This window comes from Botryllus schlosseri, chromosome 15, assembly GCF_051294905.1.
Source record: "Botryllus schlosseri isolate E-star chromosome 15, Bs_hap1, whole genome shotgun sequence".
Lineage (NCBI taxonomy): Eukaryota > Metazoa > Chordata > Ascidiacea > Stolidobranchia > Styelidae > Botryllus > Botryllus schlosseri.
This window is the reverse complement of record NC_137250.1, coordinates 2,780,151-2,797,939: the sequence shown is the minus strand read 5'-3', so window position 1 is coordinate 2,797,939 and position 17,789 is coordinate 2,780,151. Positions and strand designations below refer to the sequence as shown.

General features: G+C 40.7%; 2 long non-coding RNA genes across 2 annotated transcripts in view; both read right to left on the bottom strand.

Moving 5' to 3' along the window:
* Positions 1 to 17,789, bottom strand: part of LOC145457646 (uncharacterized) — a 379,671-nt gene that overhangs the window by 165,198 nt on the left and 196,684 nt on the right. The window lies entirely within an intron of this gene.
* On the bottom strand, positions 5,296 to 8,866 carry LOC145457391 (uncharacterized). The gene is made up of 3 exons (XR_013920869.1): positions 7,638 to 8,866; positions 6,023 to 6,249; positions 5,296 to 5,744 (listed from the first exon to the last, which is right to left on the bottom strand). It is a non-coding gene; the product is annotated as an uncharacterized LOC145457391 (long non-coding RNA).

The following is a 17,789-nucleotide window of genomic DNA, read 5'->3' as shown; positions in this document are numbered from 1 at the left end:
ATTGTGTCGCATGCTCATATGTCGGGCAACCGGTCAACATGCAACTTCTGCAACTTTTTTCAAAAATAAATGCAACTTTCCACGAATTTAACTGCAACAAAAACTTGCCCTAGTTATTAGTATGGCTTTTACCAAGAACACATCAGAAGTTATTGATCATTCTACCACAAACGTAAAAGTCGGTACCGTACTTGTACCACTGATTTACAATCAAGAGGTGGTTCCTTCTGCCTTGGTGTGTACGTTATCAAAGTCGAGCAACGTTGGTTGTGTCAACAGGAGTTTCTGCGTAATCTAAATATAGTACGTTGATCACAAATCATCTGTTCGGCTCGATTATTCGACCGTTTTTTGCGGTGACATCATATTTGGAGATAAAGACCTGCTGAACTAGAAGCATGTACCAGTCAAAAATATTTGTTTTGATTATAATGTGAATATAGTATTGATGGTATATTGAAATTTGATACCTCAGAGTCTCGTTAACAATATTTTCGAAATGTCTCAACTCAATGATACTTTGTCGTTGTCTGATAATGTCTTGTAATACCATGACTGAACACATCTTCGAAGTATATTTTCTTTTCAGGAGCATGTAGATTTGCTCATCCTGACATTGCCAATCCAGAAAAATGAATTAAAGACCAAGTTGCACCATATGTCACTGTTATCGGATCTTGCAAGGTGATTTTGTTAATGAGTTTGGTGCCGGTGTGATATCTGTGCAATTTATGGTATTATTTGAGTGTCAGTGAATTGTTGCTACTGCACATCTTCAGTTCACTGTATTTACTGTGCAGTACATGGAATAAGCAAAAATTACCACTCCAGCCTCTAACAAGCAACTGAAAATATTCCTAAGGAACAGTCTTAACCCCGTGCTCAAACTAGGATTTCAAAACCATTTACTAGAATGACCACTTTATGACGCCAATGGAGTGAGAATCTCCTCGACCAAGGACAAGCCTCATTCTACAGGTTCTGGTTTCATATCTTGACTTTACAATGACTGCAGTGTAAATCAGTGGTTCCCAAACATCATTTTCACCTTACACGGGCTAGAATGAGTCGAGCAATAAAATTTACTAAAAGATCTCGCATTTCCCTCCAATCGACCCTTTTGTTACCTCCCGTATCTCTAAAATTCACACCCACGATACCGCCCACTTTTGGAATCACTGGTTTTAGTTAAGGGTCAAACAGCAGGATGATCGTCCTACTTTTGAAAGAGGGTTTGAAATCTTTTAATGTATGCAACTTGAGAGGATCCACTTAACTCGTAGTAATAATCTACTCATTCATGTTATAGGGTGATCACGATCATGAAGAAGAAAGAAGCACTTCCGTCATCGTGGAGTCTGAAGATGCAGATATTTGAGTTCATTTTGCGATATTCACAGCAGACTTGGACAACTAGATAATTCTAGTTGTGTAATTTCAGTAATTGGAGTGAGATTCTGGTTATCTAATTTCTAAAATATTTATTTGCTCAATTCTACTCTAATTTGCGGAATGATCTTATTTGATCCTAATCGAATTTCTGATTTTCTTGAAACTGAGACAGGAGATTTGATATCAACTGAACTTGTTGAATGTCAGTAATTCCAATCTAATTCGAAAAAGCTGAAAATTGTCTAGTTGTCCAACTCCGCACTAATTCAATCGATTTTACTCACTTGCTAAGTGTTTTTTTACTCTGTGCAAGCGCTGACTCCCAAACGAATAATGCATTGCTACCCAAATAAACCCGAATGCCTCCCGGCAACATTCGTCAGCAAGTAGTAGAAAATTGAAAAGAACCTGTTGAAAGTATCACCAAACATGACGTCACTGGCGTGGATCACCTTGATTATTCAAAATTTCATGCCGATGACTTCATATTTGGTGATAGGATCAACAAGTTCTACTCTCTACTAGTTGCTGACGAATGTCACCTGGAAGTACTCGGGTCCATTCCAACACATCACTCGTCTCAAAATCAACACTTGAACTAAGCAAAAAAGCACTTCGCAAGTAAATATCTTCTGACTAGTGTCGGCTGCAAATATACGGGTTTATTTCAATATGAATATATAATCCAATTGTATAGTGATGCTACGTGCGTCCAATGTATTGATTGCTTGGTTCAATTTTTTGCTTATTGTTTAATACAAAAGTAAAAGTAATGCATGATTTGTAAAATTAATGGTTGGTTTACTTTCATGTGAAGTGCAGGATGTAACCGACGACAGTTCAGGGCCAGCTAGAATCAAGTTTTGTGGAAGACGATTGATGAGGATGGGGAATTGATATATTTTTAGAATATATACAATAGATATCTTCTCAGGATATCTTTTAGACATCTTATATGGATATCATATACATATCTTAATGTGTCGACAGATTTATATATATAATACATATTATTAGGATATATTTTGAACACGTGAGAGATATAATATGTATATCTATAACATATCTTGTGTTTGCTGGGCCAGCCCTCGCTGAACCCAGCCTTACAAACTCGGCCCTCGGGAAATTTTGTATTCACGGATTGACTAAGCGGGGGAGATAACGCGACGCTCACATACTCTACTTGTTTGTTTTGTGGTATTCATGGTGTTTCTCGAATACTATGAACCTCGCTGAATTCCGCCCTCCGAACAATTTTGAATTAAAGCTGGGAGCTGGGATATTTTTGGTTTGGTGGAGGTAGGATATTAGGGTTGGTGGAGGTGGGATATTAGGGTTGCCGGAGGTGGGATATTAGGATTGCCGGAGGTGGGATATTAGGGTTGGGGAGGGGAATATTAGGGTTGGTGGAGGTGGGATATTAGGGTTACCAGGTGGGATATTAGGGTTGTTGGAGGGGGGATATTAGGGTTGCGGGAGGTGGGATATTAGGGTTGCCGGAGGTGAGATATTAGAGTTGGTGGAGGTGGGATATTAGGGTTGCCGGAGGTGGGATATTAGGGTTGGGGGAGGGGGATAATAGGGTTGGTGGAGGTGGGATATTAGGGTTGGCGGAGGTGGGATATTAGGGTTGGTGGAGGTGGGATATTAGGGTTGCCGGAGGTGGGATATTAGGGTTGCCGGTGAATACAAAATTTCGTGAGGGCGGAATTCACCGAGGGCCGAGTTTGTAAGGCCGCGCTTGGTGCTTGCGCAATAAGTGATCTGATCACGCCGTGACTGCGTGATCCACGCATGCCCTGACCTCCTTACAAGATCGACAAATCAGTTGATAATAACATTATTAGTTAAATAATTCATGATAATACTTGTTAATACACTCAATTACAAAAGTTCCCGAGGGCCGAGTTCACCGAGGGCTGAGTTTGTAAGGCTGGGTTCACCGAGGGCTGGGTTCACCGGTAATCATTGGTTGTACATGGTAAAACGAAGATACATCTGGCATTTATAGGACTGTATTTCAGTACAGTTATGAAAACAGATATATTTCCCATCCCTACATAGCCGTCTACAACTGATAACTTCACAAAAGCTCCAAACCAGTGACACGGTCATCACTACAGATAAAGATATGACGTAAACACCATGGTGAATCGTCAGTAGTAAGGAGAATTGACCTGAGGGGCTTTGCGGGCAAAGAAGATCGCGATGAAGATGACCCAAATCGCTTGTAAAAGTGTTTTTATGTACTAAACCAGTGGTTCTCAACCTTTTTTAGACACGCCCCCCTTTTTGATGGTGAAAAATTTCGCGCCCCCCTTATCGTCATATCACAAAATCCCACTGGGATGCTAGCAACCTCAACAGATTGTTTGGTGGTATGGAAGGTTATGGATGTTCATGAGTGAAAAAAAAATATGAAATTTGGTCTATATAGAGAGAAACATGCGTGCAATAGAGGTAAATCGCGCGAAGCGCGAAATATTTTTTCAGGTGACCGCCTCTTCGCGCCCTCCTTTAGATGTTTCACGCCCCCCAGGTTGAGAACCCCTGTACTAAACTATCATTTTGAGCTTTGCAAAACAAGTTTCCAAAAAAATGTCCAAATCTGAACAACCCGATTGAACAATATTCACTCGAAACAATATCACTTTTCCACTAAATCGACGTGTTATGTCATCGCTGTATGAATGTGTGCCGAAATTCCAATACTTTGCATTCAAATCAACTCTGGCATCGCCCACTATTACTTACAAGGTAGGGTTATCATATTTGGGATTCGGGAAAGGAGGACACTTATTGAAAATCCGCAACTAACGAACTATAATACATCGAACTCAGCCATGGGCAAAGTGAGCCCCGCTATTTTGAGAAGCACGTGTGGCCATTTTTTGGAATTAAAAACATAAAACCTACTTTTGAATATTGCTGAATAAAACCATAAGCTGCATAAACTGAGCTGGAATGGAAATTGATTTACTTTGAAACCTGCTCAATAATATATCGCGATTACATAGCGTACGTCCCTCTCAAGCTTGTATGCGTAATCCAGATTTAAAATCAAGTCAATGTAGCAAAGTCGTAACAATAAGTCACAATAAGTTACTCCTTCCGTATAGTTTGGTTCAAACCTTCTTTGTTGCCATTGTAAGTGCGCGTTTTGACTGAGACCTCATCATACATAAAGGGTGAATGGACATCATAAAAAGAATGTCGAAAGCTGAAATGCAAAGATGGTATGGAGCACTAAACACAGGGCCGCAACTGCCGCATCCCAGACCCCTCAAATGGAGAGGGCCCGAGCTCGAAGCACCAAAAATTACTTCGTAAATGGACATAAATCCTATAATTTATGAAACTTAATTCAAATTTTCTTCGCGCGATATATAGTGACTAGATGTTTTGATAATAATATGGGTACCACTCTACCCGCAAGAACAGCTAATTTGTAGAGATCAGCATTTCGGCGTCGGCCGCCGCGTCAGGACACACCAAGACGTTAACAATGACGTTTCGGCTAACATGTGACTCTGCGAAGGGTGCTGCAAAAAAGCTCAACGACGAGGAAATCTTGACCAAAAGTACCGCCACATGTCGGCCGAAACCGATATATATATGTCAATTTCTTCAAGTCGCACTGTTAAGATATAGCCTACCTTTTTATGTATTGATATAAAAACCCGGATTACAGAGAATTCAAAATGTATCATGTTTAACATTATCTTGAATTAGGAGGGAAAATAAATATAAATTTTCATTTCGTTAATTAACCGTACTTTTCTCATTAGGCTATCTAATATCAACACATCCACGGAGACGTATTTATTAAAAATGTAATTCACTGCTTTCCATTTATAAATAAAATCAATACACTGGAGAATATAGCTGAACATGTTGGCTCGGCTCGGCACGCCAACTTACTTTCTATTACTGAAGTGGCCTGCAGAGAAAAATAATTGCCCATCCCTGAAATAACTAGATCTGTGGAATCACTCAGGTAGGCTATTCGATTTCAACCCACCCTCGCGATGACATTTGTTTTTCAGTTATTAAGCACCTACACAACTGCGAAGCTGGAACAAGAATTACTCACTTCAAGAAACCCGCAACTAAAATTTGAACTAATCATCTTTCACAGTCCGCGACTAGAACTACTCGACAGATATTGACCGCCAACTAACTAAATTTGCGAAAGTATCTTACTTACCCATAACTTTTTGAATTTCTATCGGAATTTCTTGCGGTTGCAGGAGACTGAGTGCACAGCTCCAAGTCTTTTCCAAAATCTTTGAGGTCAAGTCAACATCCAAGCAGGCTTGATTCAGGCAACACATTTTCACTTCTTCTAAAATCTGAACATTGTGACAGATTTACATCATAGCTAATCAATTAAGTTTGTCTGCAGGAGCCTTTAGTACTATCAGTAGTCTCAATTTAAGCACAGGTCAGGCTTGTGGTCGAGGATATGTCACAACTATCGTAAATTATTTCAGGAATATATATATGTAGTTTGTTTTGTACTATCATAGCATTCTGTAAAACGAACTCTTTGTGAGTTTGTTGCAAAGTCGCAGGTTGACTCGATCATGGCAATGTTGTGTTTGAAACCACTGCGTTAGATTGTACCTACCAAGGGAGCATGGGTCAAAACTGATCTTCATTCTCCATCAGTATTCTTGCTGATGTTCCATTTACGACACTGTCACGGCCTGATTTAAAAGTTCCTCTCATTCCATCTTGCAGCATCTCTTCATCTGGCACCCTCTATTTCCACTCTGACTTATTTCCTTTTGATGCTCGTCGACGCTAAGTTCGTCTTCGGAAGGGTAGATGTGTTGACTTTGCAAACAGCTTTCTCTGCACAAGTATAGAAGAGTCACGATAATACTTGGCTTAGCCATGGAAATATCTCTTCAGCGCAAAAATAGCAACGTGCTTGTAAGAAATCGATTGCAAGGTTGAAATTAAAGGGGCACCACTCTAAATATGATGTGGTCTCTCGAGAAATAATCTATAAAATACTCCAATTATGATACCGTAATTTTCCAAGTATAGTACGCCCCCATGTATAATACGCACCCCTAAAATAGCATGTAAATTCTGGGAAAAAGCCTGTACCCATGTATAGTACGCACCCTGCATTTCAGTACATGAATAGTTCCGATTTCGTATACGATGTCACTCTTGAACAATCATTACACAGCGATCGCTAATCATTATACAATTAGCGGGATTGTCTTTAAACGATAGTAGATAGCAGCCAAAGCCTGCGAGGCGGGCGGCGCGATAGTTCAGGCTAGCGACACGGCATCTTGAGCACGAGAAGACATTTTACAGATGCGATTGCTAATCATACAATTACCGGTATTGTCTCTAAACGATAGTAGCCAAAGCCTGCGACGCCGGCGGCGAGTTAGTTTAGGCCAAAGAACCGACATCTTGCGCACGATGCCTATTACAGATGCGATTGCGCCTAGGCTAACGGTTATGTCATGCGCAACAGGTCTGTTGGAGATGCGACTGATTACGCAAGCGATTATATCTTGCGCACATGGCCTCTTGTGTATGTATAAATTGCGTATGCGATTGTTGGGGCCGGTCGTTGACGCGAATAATTGGCGAGAATTGCCACGCACGAGTGTCTATTAGTGACCTAATTTTGCTCGCGTACAAACGGCAAACCAACTCAGCAGGAGATCGCGTGCTTTTGCACACGGCTCTCGTTAATTGGATACACGCTTCCCACTAATTACTACGCGCGATGGCTGAAAGTGATGCACGATTGGAAACAAACATGAAGAATGAAGATAGGTGTGATTTCAAGTTTTTTATCGAGAGGGATTTTTTTCCAGCGTGTTGTTTCCATGTATAATACGCACGACGCACCCCCCGATTTTAGGGCAAAAAACCGTGAAAATTTTGCGCAGTATACATGGAAAATTACAGTAAATCCAATTACCCTAAATATAATTATTTTACTGCATTTTGATTCAATACAGTGTTCAGTATAACAAGTAGATTTAATTTCTTAGCCGTTTTTTTTTATCTGGACCATACAGTGAAAATGTGACGTTCGTCAAAATAACCCCATGGGATATCACCAAAACCAGAGACAATTTGAAAACACCAAGGTTATATTTGTAATCAGTGTCGTTCGGAACCCCGAAACAACCCTTCGAATATGCGTTAAGAGTGTAATCCTAGTATAGTAGCCTACCAATTTATTTGTGGTAATAATTACTTACTTTCATCGTTTGTCAAGATTAGTCGTATTACTCCTTTATCTTGAATTGTCGAGAGATCATACGACGCAAATGCCTCGTCGTAATATAGAAGTTGAATATACTGTCCCCGATATTACTCCAAAATACAGTTCTCACAGTTTCAGCTATCTCAGATCTGTGATCCACTGTAATCACTCGTTCATGATCTCCAGCAGCCTCATTTTCAATGTCACAAATATCACAGGAGTGACATTACAAACAACTGCAGTATGTATATCTGTAAAATACAAATTTACATCAGTTTCTCATATTTCTAGGGCTAGTTTCTAGGCTCGAGTATAGCATGATATCCCATATTTTTTAAAGCTGAAGTTTTTTCAATCACCTCAGGATGAATATTCCTCCAGTTAGATAAATACTTCACTTTAATATTGCCCAGTACGGTACAAAATAAAAGCAAGGAAGCTTGTGAAACGTCTAGGACTACTAACGCATTACCAACTACCACATGATCTACAACTACATAAAAATGGATACGCAGTAAACTTTGATCACTATTTGCAGTCGTTTGGCAGTTCCCGCTATATACCGGTATCTGACTGAATACGACTAAGTTGCTTCAGGTTCGACTATACCTAGTGACGCATTGCAGATTCGGCGGATATATTACAACGAAGACAGGAACAATAAATACATCAATACTTACCATCCAATCCACGGCTTAATACAGCAACAAGCCATAAACTTTGCAACTTTGACAAAGACAACCTATGAAATGACCAACTCCATCAAACTTCCTCTTTTTTGCAATCCTTTTGAATTGAACGCTACGGCTATACTGTACGCATGACTGGTTTTGTAACCAGATAATCCGGAGTCATTATGGCTCCGTAACCGAACGGCTATGTTTGCGTGCGATGATGTAGCTTTGTACGAATCACGATGTTTGTGTATTGCAATATATCCTGTGAGGATGTAACGATGTTTACTTGTCACTCAGCTGAAATAGCGATATAGTGAAATGGTAAAGCGTCCTGCTTCTTGATCGGTAGGTCATATGATCAATTCCCGGCCATGTCAGACCAAAGACTAAAAAACTGGTATCCGTGGCTATCCGGCTCAACGTTCAGCATTCAGGGATAGCATGGTTATCGCATCTCAATCGTCAAAGCATCTCAATGGTGAAAACGAGAATAAGTCTGATATCTCTCTCCCCCCTCTCTCTCCCCTATCTCTCTCCTCCCATCTCCCTCCCCCTCTCTCTCTCTCTCTCGCTCTCCTTTCTCTATGCTCCTTTTCTCTTCTTTCTCCCCCCTCTTCTTTCTGCTCTATTCTCTATCTCTCCCCCCCTCTCTCTCCCCTATCTCTCTCCTCCCCTCCCCCTCCCCCTCCCCTCTCTCTTTCTCTCTCTCTCCTTTCTATATGCTCTCATTCCCTTCTTTCTCTCCCCCACTATTCTTTCTGCTCTATTCTCTATCTCTATCTCGTCTCTCTCCTTCTCTCCCTCCTCTCTTTCTCTCTCCCTCTCTCGCTCCTCTCTGTCTCTCTCTCTCTCTCTCTCTCTCTCTCTCTCTTCCTCTCTCTCAGTGACGATGATGATAATAATTATGATGATATCACTAAAGCTCAACGTGATACTCTTACTTGATAACCATAGACATGGCTCCCATCATGTCCCATCATGGAAGTTTTTGTCATGTCAACATGAGATTTTAAAACCATGTCGGTGTTTTCATGGAATTAACATGAGAAAGAGGAAGTCATGTCATTTCCATGATAAAATCCATGTTTATTTTTTACAGTGTGACAATATCGGGTGGTGGGGCAAGGGCTGCGAGCGACTTTTATCAAGATGACGTCACAATGGCGTTTTCCAACGTAAAAAAGTAACTTTATGATGGTCACATGAATTTCCCGACAACAGTGATTTTAACGTAGGTGCCGCGAGAGGTTTGCCGGTGAGCCGTGACTTGAAGTGTGGTAACAAATGTTTCATTCATTTATTTTTAATCAAAGGATTATTTTACAAAATGAACGTGAACTAAGAATCGCCCTATGCCACGAATCAAGTATCAGGTCATCCTTAGTAGCATGCGTTATGATTTCATGGTAGAGTTAGAGATTACGCAAATCGATTGACCCTAATTTTTCTAAGCCCGTCCGAAAGTGTTTCGTACACGATCCTGGTGTGTTACGACCACTGAGCTGGTGGTTACGACCAGAGATGGGCGGATTCCAAAATTTCGGGATCCGAATCTATCCGGATCCGGCTTGCAATTGGAAATTCAGAGTCCAAAGAAATCCGGCTGGTGAATGTCCAGTTCGGAATCCGAAAAAATCCTGCCAGAACAATGCTAATTAATCATATCACAGCAAAAAAATCCGGCAAAAATCCGACCGTCACCCCAAATTCAAAATCTGGATCCAGTCCGGCCAGGTAAAAAAAACATTGAAATCCTGCTCCGGCTCCAGAACCGGACTGTGGCCATCTCTGGTTACGACCAGGTGATAATAGGCAACCAAAGCGGAGGCACCCGGCGTACGATTGGATCAATAGGCTGGACAGTGGACAACTTCTAGACCTCTCATTTTCGCTCTAAAGGCAACTGCGTAAACTACGTACGCAGCAAAGATTCAATACGATTCATGTTCGCGCTTGACTTGACCTGACTAATTCCAATGACTAGAACTCGAGAGATTAGTGGCGAGATAGCGCAGTGGTATAATCCGCGGCTACAACACCAATGGGTGCGGGTTCGAGTCCGACCGAGGTCGACTTCCGAATTCCGATATCTAAGTGTTGGAGGTTTACCTAGGCTCCTCCTCGCCACCTCATCCGCGTCAGCGGTGTCTTACAAAAGCCTAGAGGTGGGCCGTGCTATAAGTCGGCAGTTACGGAAAAATACAAAGAATATCGGCCTGGTGTAAATGACCACAGTAGTCGACAAACACCATGAATACCCCAAAAAACAAAACAAACTCGAGAGATTGCGTAAGCCTAACTGGAAAGGTCAACGAGTTCGGACACATACGCAATTGTTATCTCATAGATTGGGCCTGTCATATTGAATCCAGAACATCAATTTGAATGGTCTTTGAAGAACTAAGGACAGCAGCCTCGGAACTTCGGTTCTCGGAACAACATAGGACATTTTGGCCTTGAAACTGGAGAATGTGACACAACACATACGGCTTACTGTCTATAAGTCTGCTGCGAAATCGCCGTTGGAAAATATATTAATCAATAAATACATGAATAAAAGCCGTAAACTTAGTATACTGTTACAAGAAATCATCGAGAAGTAGCATACGCAATCTCATAACCAGGCCGTGTTATTTTTGGCATTTCAGGAGCCAGATGCCAAAACTGCCAAAAATAAAAATTTGAAAATGCCAAAAATAAGCAATTTTTGGCATATGCCAAAAATAACACGGCCTGCCAATAGCGTATTGTTCGTTCATGGTGTTATGTTAACGGGACCGCGATACAAGCGAGAAAATCGTGTGTGAAGGGCACGTTTCTTAATCTGGGTTCAGCACACTCATCATTAGTGGTGAAAGCATGGTGTCCCAAATGATGTGGGCACAGCGAGATTGAACGGCTGACTGCATTTGGTTGACGTCATACTTTCCATTTGTCCAAAGGCAATTTTACGACCATTTTTGACCCGCTTGCCGAGCGCTAAATTTGATAAAACGGGTATCAATGGAAAGCTGCCGCTGTACTGATTACTAAAATATAGATTGTATTCTGCTCATGGATCTGGAACCTCCAAAATCAACCACGATTTTTGCATTGTGATCGAGTTGAACATTGTGACGCAACAAACTGTCTGGCTATTCTGAGCTGCAGTCTCGTTTTGCCAGATAGTGTCTTGTTGTGTTAATGTTCTTAAACAAGCGAACACTCCCAGTACTCTTCCATGTGAGTTGGTAATATTAAAGCCACCTGAAGTGAGAAAAGTCCTCCGTAAATATCTCGATAGACTGAAGGAGATGGGATGGTCGGGCTACAAAATAGAATGTGTTGAGAGACAGGAAACTCCTGGAAAAGTATTGGGAAGAAAATTCTTTCTGCGATGAGATCGATGTCACTAGCGAAGTGATTTCTTTTCATGATGCTTGAAAGCCGGTTCGGCTCTCCAAAAATTTTCAAGCTCTGAAAACCTTTTTGGAGGACTGGCTACATTCTTTCCCTGAACGGCTACTGTTGAAGCCGATATTTCCCAGATTCGACCTGAGTTTGGAAGCACTGTTACAGTGTAGACAATATGAGTCTATTCAACAGCTATAGCAATCAGGTGTTGGAAGTATTTGTTAGGCTTCTCTTTCTTTTTGCCTATTGGCAACGATTCCGAGATGATACTGCAAATTTTGTGATTTCGTTTGATATTATTAACCTATGAAATCGCTAGGATTTTTCATCGTCTTAGTATTGTTTGTTGGCACTGATTATAAGTGGATGCTGCACATTTTGTGGTTTCTTTTGATAAACTGACTCAAATAAAGCGTTTCTATGACTAATTCGAATCTGAAACTATCTATTTGGTGGGCGATGCCAAAATTGCCAAAAATAAAAATTGAAAAATGCCAAAAATAAGCTATTTTTTGACAGCTTTGTCATATGCCAAAAATAACACGGCCTGCTCATAACCCATTCCGGTATGGTACACTGTCAAAATCAATACAAACAGACGAACACCTAACTTTGACTAAAATAGATCGAGGAATAGGCTGATCGAATGATCAGCTGTTAGCCGACATCGAAAATGAAATAGCTATCGCATTTGACAGAAGATTGTAAGCAAATGGTTTGAAGGCCACAATTTCACAGTGAAATGGATATTGGCGAACATAAAATTATGTGAATATTTGAATGCAAACCGAGAATCTTGGTTAGCTGTTTCATGCGATCATCGAGATATACCATTGGAAATATCATCACCGATCTCGTTATGGGAACGCAGACTATAGATTAGCACAGACCGACACCGGCTTTTGCGTGAGATCCGCAATGACGTAGGTAGGCTAAGTATCAGATCAGCGCGCATCTCTACCATACTCGACCTCGAAAACGAAATAACTGCCTCAATCATTGAGTGTCAACTTTAAGACTTGGCACCGCGTTCGATACTAAAATCAAGACATACCGTGCAAAAGCTCATGACAGATCTAGGTATGGAACATCGTTAAAATCAATATAGACCAATAACGGCTTTTGCGTAAATTTGTTAGCGATAAATGAAGATTCAGCTCTTACTCGACTTTGGAAACGAAATTACCACCCACATAGTTCAGTGACAAACTTAAAACTTGTTACAGCGGTCGATACTAACACTTACCGTGCCAAATGTCATGACCGATCTCGGTATAGAACATCGTCAAAATCAATGGAGACCAATACTGGCTTTTGAGTAAAATCTGTTTGCTGTACTATGTACAATTGTACAATGTACATGATAGATCAGCACACACTGAACTTCGGAAACGGAATTACTACCCTTATCTTTAAGTAGCAAGCCTGAAACTTGGAGCAGTGTTAAATACTACCTTCACGACATATCATACCAAGTTTCAAGAATTATCATGGTGCGAAACACAGTCAAAATCGACCTATACCAGCAAAGGTCGACTCAACGCATATTAAGGTAACCGAGTTCAGATATAGATACGATTGTTACATCACACCTTAGGGGCGACAGGCATATTTGCCCCGGTTGCTCGGCCATTTTACGAATAGGAGAGAGTAAATCACGGTTTCTTTATTGTGCGCGGCTTTGAGAGAATAGATAGTGAAAGCTTGTTATGAGCGCTACCGGGGCAAGCCCCGGCTAGGCATTCTCAAAGCGAAAACACAGAAGAGAATTCGATTTTCGCAGAGACTTCGCTATGTATGGGCATTTGCAAGTGAAAGCACAATAAGAACGCGGGTTTCGCTGTGATCTCGGTATGTATTGATTGCTGTGCGTCTATAAATGGTTAAATTGTTATTGAACAGAATTTTAGGTGGGGCAATGCCCCAGTTGCCCTATAGGACGAGCCGCCACTGAGCATAGCCGATTAGCCAATTGAGAGCCGTGATTTCGTGATTACTAGTCTTGATGCCGTTCTATGATCGCTGGAACGCCCACTCGCCGGTAGCTACTTTCAAACGCTTTGCGACAAATCTTAACGACTTTCCTGTGAGCTTATTCCAGGCTCATTGCTGTTTTTCATCAATAATCTATAGAATGAGACATTGATACCCAACATTTTTGAGATTTTCCAAATTTTGGACAATCCTAATGGTTATGATGCTGAAAGCACTCAGCATTGCCTGTCCTGGAGCTAAACCAGAAGTAGAATCAGCAAATCAACGTACAGGTCCTTCCTCATATTCAAAATACATCATCTTCTAAGAATTTACATCGCCGCCTTTCATCCCAAATTATACCAGATTGCGTATTGTCCAGTTTAAATCTTGTCTATGTTTCTGAAGCGTGTACACTATTATTTGATAATAGTTTTAAATAGATACACACATATCATATCCGTAATGCTTCAGTCCCTATATAATTAAATAAAAATGTCGCGCTTTAGCTATTAAACCAGATTTAATACAGTGCGGCCCGTGAATGGATTCAGATGTTGAATGCGGCCGGCGAGCCGAAAAGTTTTCCCACCCCTGAAATAGCAGCTTATCTTGAAGTTATTATAGAAAAATGGTTGAGTAGGCTATATCACAGAAGAATTTTTTTTTTAACATTTCGAAGTCAATCGAAATATTCCCATGTGAGGTGAAGTTTTACCCGTTCTCGGCAGAATTGAACAACTAGTTGTCATGTCATGAGCTGTATGCTACTCTGGTAAAGATTGGATACAAAATATGTTCTGCTACGCTAACAGTCATAAGCTTTCAAGTCGGCAATTTGAGAGCGAATTATATTTGAAACAAATGAATAACACAAATTACAGTTCCTGCATACGCAATCGCATTGGTTACAATTGCACATGAATATCATATCTTCGGTATGCCATGAATGTCCCTTTATTGGATCCTTGGTAATACGGAAATATACCTTGTATAATTCCGTATATATCCTTGTTTCCCAGGTTCTGGAAACCAGCCATTTTAAATGCGAGGTAGAGGAGATGTGGTACCGATGGATCAAAAATTGGAAAATGATCGCTGGCCCCAAAATGTTTAGCCGAAAACAGCATATCTTTTGCTGGCTCAGCACTTTGATACAAGCTCTACCTATCGCGCACATATACATGAATATCCGTCTTTTCAAAAAATATTTATGGACGTTTAAAATTTGTTGCTCGAACGTGTCATCGGTCCCCACCCGGTGGGTCCAATGGCACACGACCCGGGGACCTATGACACATATACCCTAAAAAACGCAGATGTGACAACTTTTCTTGCTCAGTATTATAATCTAAGCTACAACAAGCCAAAGAAGAATTTTCGGTCGCAACCGTCCAAAAATAGATTTAATATTGACTTAAATGTTGTCATAAAATCACGTTTCGATTTAGGCTCGGACTTATAAATTTGAGGTTACATACACATTGCCCGAAAATCGACAGTGTCACTTCCAAAGACCTCGTTATAGCGATAAAACATCATATGCAATTATTACATAAAGCTTTTCTGTACGTAGTCATGTTTCATTTGTTTCATGATTAGTATGCTTGATTATTCTGCTTGATTTGGCTATTGTATCATCGGTGCCCACCCCACTAATTTTGTACATGAATCGAAAAAAATTCCACTCAAGGAAAGTACTGAAAAAAATTATAGGTTCCATTATATAGCCTGATACAAGCCCTAGACTTCACAATAAAAATGATTGCTGGTTTGTTCGTATTGAAGGTTACCAAGAAAAATATATATGTCGATCTAAATTTAGTTTACACCCCTAAAACAAAAAACATCTGTAAGAGACCCCATAGTTCGCGCACGTCGAATTTTTTTGTATGTGAAGAAAGATGTTGCTAGCATGCAATTGTAGACAAGTTCACGGAGTGTAATCATGGAATTATCATAGAGAATTTTCAAAGTATTTTCGGTCCCAGTGATCCATCGGTACCACATCTCCCCTATATCTCCATGTCATAGTTTTTTAGTAGCTTGGATGCACTGTTTAGAGCTTCTGCCATGCCGTTGTTTCCAGTTCAACGTTAAAAATCCCGTCTTCGTCAATGCAATATGCGATCCTTGGCGTGTAATTTCTCTTTTCTTCCCTGTTATCATATTGAATAATTTTAATTTTATAAAGTCATTATTGATATTTTTCCTACGAAATTAATTCAACAAGACAAAATACAGTGGAAATGACCAATAAGCTTATACTTTCGATGATAGGATAGCCATTTCTACATAACCTGTTGCTTGATTGGGGCTATATTGCTCGTCGAATGCAATCCCCGGAAGTACGTTCCGTGGCATCGATTGTATTTCTCTTATAATGGCTTCGGAATGAGACTCCACAATGCGAAGTATCTTCTGGCCCGTTCGTGATGCTGCATACACATTAAATCGCACGTTGCTTGCGGGTGAGACGTAAGTGGGCATATCGACCGGAAAAGCAATATGACCTGGAGTTAATCACTGGTTGAGGCTCAAATCGCACTTCTGGTTCTCCGAGTTTTTGATGAGCAGGAAAAAGTGTTTGCGTCACTGCCTCGAATAATCTGAAAAACAACATACCTTCCTTCAGAAGACAATATTGTATTAGCTTATATAATCGACGATAAGAGCATATATGATGTGGTAATTAAATCTTTGACATCCGTATATAGTCCGTTTTAGATTATGAAAGAATATTACTATTATTAATTTGAGGGTGACTGACATACGACACGCTGATTTATACAATCTGTATCAGCCGGTGATAAAGGTATTTATAATCTGCGGCGTTAATGATAAACTCTGTAAGCACCGAAAAGTATGGAATACATAATGCACAAACACCCTCACTACCTGACGACAAATTGTATACAGCTGAACGCAATTCTTTCCTGACCCGCGGATATAATGGTGTTGGTAGTATAGCTCTTAGTATAGTATAGTTCCTCTTGGTCCGCGGCTCGGTGTAAATAAAGTTGACACGTTAGCGTAAGTCTTTTATTACAAACAACTCAAAACAACGGCAATGTTCTTCCGACGGGGACTAAAAGCGACTGACCCAACACAGGTTCGCAAACGGCAACAAATAGCAGGATGATTGATGATCAGTGCGGGTAATCGTTGTAATCAGGGAGAGGTACGCTACAAGGGCCTCCCTGGTTGGTAAAAGCTTTAGGATATTATCGACACGACAGTCAACGATTCAACTACGGAGCCAAGGACTCTACCAGTATGACACGGTAGCGATTACATACCAAGATACAAATACAATTCTAATGGTCCAACGACCAACGAAAGCGAGGTGGGTGTGGAGGTAAGCTATCAACGACAAAAGGATTCGTTTAGCGATAAAGATGCACTTTACAATGTGAAAAGCTCCATAATACATATAGACCAGTGATTCCCAACCTTTTTCTAATCATCGCCCCCCCCCCCTATCCAGCTCGAAACATTATCATCGCCAACCCCCCCCCTCCCCCCGCCCCATAAGAAGGCGACCCAAATCTGAGTTTCATCGACATCTTGTGACAACTGTTCCCTGTAAGCTACGCTACCCGCGTGCGCAATTTGCGTAGTGCTGACACGGTCTCTGCGCACAAAAATCCGAAATGATGACCTTTTTGTAGTTAGGACCACAAATTTAACGAGAAAATTGGATAATTCGGCAGTCCAATCGAAGTGATGACCTTTTTGTAGTCGTTAAGCACGGCTGTCCAACGAATCGCGCACAGACTCGTGGAAAATTACAGGCATGCATGACATAGAGAGGGTGCAGACAACCATATACATTACTCATCAGTTCATTACAAAAAAAGTCGTCGATTGAGATTGATGTCACTGAAATTTCTCCTTTATAGTATTTTACAGGCTATCTTAGCCCGGCAACGTATCTAATCGTTCATCACTGCACGTGACGTATGTAACCAAAAGAATTTTGCCAATGAAAGATTTTTTTGCTGCCTTCGGTCAATAAGTAACATTGTTTACGAATATGTCCGACTCTTACTGGGTAGGATAGTTGATAATATAAAGCGGCATATTCTGAAATTAATTCGCTC